Source organism: Rutidosis leptorrhynchoides, chromosome 11, assembly GCF_046630445.1.
Source record: "Rutidosis leptorrhynchoides isolate AG116_Rl617_1_P2 chromosome 11, CSIRO_AGI_Rlap_v1, whole genome shotgun sequence".
Classification (NCBI taxonomy): Eukaryota; Viridiplantae; Streptophyta; class Magnoliopsida; order Asterales; family Asteraceae; genus Rutidosis; species Rutidosis leptorrhynchoides.
The window spans coordinates 160,423,943-160,429,214 of NC_092343.1; the positions used below are offsets into that span (position 1 = coordinate 160,423,943).

General features: G+C 34.9%; 1 pseudogene; it reads right to left on the minus strand.

The window, feature by feature from the left end:
• Positions 1-444: 444 nt before the first annotated feature.
• Positions 445-5,272, minus strand: LOC139875143 (disease resistance protein RPV1-like; annotated as a pseudogene).

Here is a 5,272-nt window from a genome sequence, read left to right on the forward strand (position 1 = left end):
AACACAAATGTGCATTTAACTGCAAAATGTGCTCTGTAATTTGGACTTTTGAGCCACATTGCATCTGTTTCTTATTTATAACTAGTCATGTTTTTTTTTTTTTTTTTTTTTTTTTTTGTTATGGACAGTGCCAAACATGAGAAAAGTATGCTTGATGAAACATCAAGTAAGTCAACTTCTTCCGGTGATAAAGTCAGCATGCAGGGAAAATTGTCCAGGAATTCTTGGGGTTAACATCGGAAAGAACAATACCAGCTTCAAGTACCCCTGGACTTCGCCATCTTCAAGGAAGAAAACTGTAAAAGGACATTGTTAGAAAGTTTGAAATTTTAGTCAGTAATTTCTAGTTTTAATCTGATATGAAATCAGAGATTATAAATCCAGTGCATTATTTTTGCCAGTAAGGTAAAATATATTGAATGTTGGTCATTTTTGATGGCTTGATTACATAGAGATTACATTTGACCAATAAGATGCATGCGGAAAGAGCATACCACAAACAATATTTGGCCATACGGGCCTCATAATGTACTCATTTAAATATCCACGTTTTGAAGCAGAGAGATTTCGAGTGATGATATAATTCCATGACTTGTAATAAGCCAAAGGATCTTCTTCTTTCTTGTTTTCCTCACCATACACAAGGCTAATCCCATACTCCTTTACATCTGCATATTCTTCTCCATTACCAAAATGATTCGAATGAAAAAAACTGAAGTAATCGGTTTTTGGGTTGAAGTGAACAATAACTTCGTCGCCGTCTTGAAACTCATTGTCCTCGAAAATCCAATGGGTTAACCATACTTCAACTTTATTATCTGTGAAAATATAAGCCCGGGGTTGGTATATCCAGGAGTAGTTCTTTGTCAAATTCCTAATTGCAATTCTTGCTAGACCAAAGCCTGTATAAGAACACGCGACGCACACATTTAGCCCACGAATCCGGCAATTCTTTCGATTTGATTGCAAGGTAACTGATGATGAACCGTTGCTTCGATGAGTGAACCACTTTGGAACCTCTGAGCCTTTAAGATAAGTGCTGAATATTCCATGTTCATAGAGCATCTGTAACATCCACCTCTTGTTAATTAGCCTCAATCACTTGAATTTACTTAACGTAGGAAAGAAAAGAGAAGATAGATGAATAGATGTTCACCTGTGCTGGTTGTTTATTTTCGGAGACGGAGTAATCTTGTCTACAATTTGATATAAACAAATGACAATCATTCACATATTCTAAATTAATCCACCCCAAACTATCAAGTATCACTTCGTTAATTTCTGATATAGCTTGCGTTTTGAACAAGCCTTGAATCTCAGTCAAAGAATGTAACTTTTCATAAAGAACGCAAGGGTCATCTGGCATTTCTGGATCGAAAGTTACTTTCTCCAGTGTTTCACAGCCATTGATATGCAATATATCTATTGTGTTTGGAACACACAAGATTTTCTTTAGCATTTTGCATTTTTTTTAAACTGAGTGTCTGCAGACTACGTAAGTTTCTCACACAACCGGGAATGGAATCAATTGGATTGGAATCTAAATACAACGTCTTCAATGCCGATAAACCAATAAAATCCATCCGAAATGATTCATTAGACAAATTATTATTTTTAAGTGATAAACTAACTAATGATTTGGGAAAAGAAATCGTAAAGGGATTCACACTTTTCGGTATAGCTTCCACAATGGCAGAGGAAGACACTTGGGGTTCTATGTTAATTCTGTTAATCTCAAGCATCTCTAGTGACTCCATATTCTCAATCTCATCAGGAAACTGAACCAGATTTATACAACCGCTTATCGATAGTTCTCTAAGGTTTTTTAGATTTCCTATGCTCCGCGGAAGCTTTTTCAGCTGATGACATTCACTCAAATTTAGGACTTCAAGTCTATCACAATTCCCAATTGATTCACTAACCTCAACCAAATTTATACAACCATTTAACAATAGTTCTCTAAGGTTTTTATGATTTCCTATGCTCTGTGGAAGTATTTTTAGCTGATGACATTCACTCATATTTAGGAATACAAGTCTATCACCATTCCCAATTAATTCACTAACCTCGACCAGATTTATACACCCTGTGAGTGTCAACCTCTCTAGTAGAGGGAATGCAGAGAAGCTACCCACCGTAAGAAGCTTAGAACAACCACTGAGATTAAGAAACTTTAGTGACTTGAGCACCTATTGAATTGAAATTGAAATTAAATAATATATGGATGTGATAACTACAAAAAGAGAAGTTCAATCTAGTTGGTACCTGGGGCTTCTTCCATAGTTGTTGTAGATTGCTGTTACACATATCAAGAGAAACAATATTCTCCATTTGTAACTCTGAAGGTATAAAACTGAAAGGAAATCCGCGCATGCACAACCATCTTAATCCTTTAGGAAAATTCTTGTACGATCCACTGATTTGTACATAGTTGAGTTGTAGTAGTTTTAAGTTACACATCTCACTAAATGAAATTGTCTCAAAGACAACATGTTGATTATCACAAGGGGAACATAAACTTAAAACCCAAGTGACTAATGGAAATGATCTAAAGTTGTTGTAGTCATCGACGCTACTTGAGCTACGTGAAGTATCATCCTCAAATACTTTCATGTCAAGGACAAGACCTTGATTTTTTCTTGTTCCCTACAAATAGAAGGAATAGTGAGATATTAAATTACTTTTATGGATATTGAATGTACTCGTAACAAAATTGATTATTACCTTTTTCTGTCTCAACACTGTTACGGAATCCTCATGATGCCATAACAGACTTCTTTTCCACGGCTTTTCAGGTGATTCTAGATGGACTACATATCTCCACAAATCTTGAAGAAGCTGATGCATCTCTAACTGATTAGTATATGAATTTACTGCAAGAAGGCATCTGTTGGTGAGATTCTTGATCCCAAAAGATCTGCATATACCGCATGCTTTTAAGATTTCTTCACTAACCTCTTTATCTTCTCCAACAAAAAAACAGGCAATGAACTTGAAGAGTTCCTTGTCCTTTTCATGTGGCAATGAGTCTAAACTTATTTTCAGCTTCTTTTGAACATCATGATTGTTTTTGTTACTTAGAGATTCTAAGATTTCATCCCATGTAGCGTCTTCATAACGTACAGAACTACCCAAAACTTTAAGAGCCAATGGATGCCCATTGCAATACTCTGCAACCTTCTTCAGGTCTTCCTTTTCGTCTTCTTCGGGTTCATAGTGTCCGAAGGAATGCCAACTTAAAAGTTGTATTGACGCTTCCAAGTCTAACCCTTCAAGCAAGTGTCTTGTATTCTCGGGTGGAACTTCTGTTGTTACAAGCAGCCTATATTTTTGTGTTACTGATCCATCTTTGGATGTTATTATTAATCTGCTTCCAGGGTGAAGGCTTTTTGTACCGATTAACGCATCCAACTGTTCAATTTTACTAATACCATCAAAAACAATAAGAGTTCTTTTCCTATGAAGTATTTTTTCAATCTTATAGGTGCCCACATTAGTATCTTGTACGTCCATCCAACTTCCATCTTGAAATTCTTTAAGGAGCTGTTTTTGTAAGTCAAGCAAGCCATTTGATGATGTACACCTCCTTTCGATATCTTCAAGAAAACAGCTTCTTTCGAATTCAAAATAGTGCAATTTAAAGATGTAATAAGCTAAGTAAGTTTTTCCAATCCCAGGAATTCCCCATAGTGTGAGAACTTGGGTGTTATGTGGGGAAGCATCTTTCAAGAAAACTTCAATGGAATCAATGTAAAACTTCCTCCCAATCATGTGTGGAATATTACTCCGTTTATGTAGATCCAATCTCTTGCTGATCTCTTTAACAATTTCTTCAATAAGTTTCGTCTCCAACCTGGTAAGTTTTTGAGTATATTAAAAATTATTATTATTATTTTTCTCTAAAACAACATTCAATTCAGCGTTTATTAAGTGTATGTTTTGTAAAAGTAGTTTTGCGGACAGAGTTTTAAAAGGACAAATGGAAATATTATTAGATCTAATCTGCTATGCTACTGCTGATCTTTTTATAAGTTTTTTTATGAAATCAAAAACAAAAAACAGTTACCCTCAAAGATAGCTTAAACACCATGATGATCATTAGTAAATTTATAGGGTTGACCAACTAATTATTAGGCCTGATTACAAAATAGTATTGTAGGCTAGATGTTTTTAGATATAATTGATCTTTATTATCTTTCAGGCATGAGGCCGATTTGCGGAATTGTGGTCTTATATGAGTGTTTGTCTTATTCAACATAATTATGCAGCATAGTGAAAACTTCCATAGAGTTTGAATATTATTATCTGTATACACTAATTACCATGAGAAGTTAGTATTCACAAAGGTCGAAGAGTAACTTCACTTGTCCATGGTAATTAATGAAGTAATACATTTCACTTACCCATAGTAATTTGCCTTTTTTTTTTTTTTTTTTTGAAATTTTTTTTTTTTTTTGTTCTTTTATTTACAAGATTTCTTCCTACCATTTTCATTCCATTTTTTTCGTTCAATTACCTGATCAAAACTAGCCCCTTCGATTAACTACTTAAAATCACCCTGCAACGAAGCACGGTTTTTTTTTACTCGTTATGAACTAATTAGTTTACTTTCAATTAGAAAAAATGAGCATAAACTGGTTTCTGGAAAGAAAGGTGAAAAAATTAAGGGTCAAAATTAAAATATCTACCAAAAAGATGCATAAAAAATGTATAGTACAACCAGTTAATATATAGGATGAAAGTTTTATATTTACCATCCAGGTGCATCCTTCCCTTTTAAATCAGCAACTTCAGTAAGTGCTTTTTTCCATTCATCTATCTTTTTAGCCCATTGACTTTTCTTCTCTGCATCTGATTCTGTCTCCATCCTCTGTTTATAAGTTGCCATCGCATCTGCAAAGTTATTTTGTTGCTTCCTGACATCGGTGGGCTCGACATGATAGAAGATAGGGATAACAATTTGGTTAAAGTTCCTACGTTGCTCCAGGATCAATACAAGTTCATCAAGGCACCATCTTGAAGAAGCGTAATTTGCGGACAACACGATAATCGAGGCTCTCGATGCTTTGATTGCATTCTCCAATTCTGGTTTCAATTCTCTTCCGGTTTGAATCTCAGCATCATCTAAAAAAGTGTCGATGGTAGCATCAACCAAAGCCTTGTGGAGGTGATCAGTGAAACTATAACGAGTATCAGCACCTCGAAAACTTAGAAAGACATCGTAAACATAACTCGGTGAAGATAGTTGTGAAATTTCAGTGATCTTAACCAT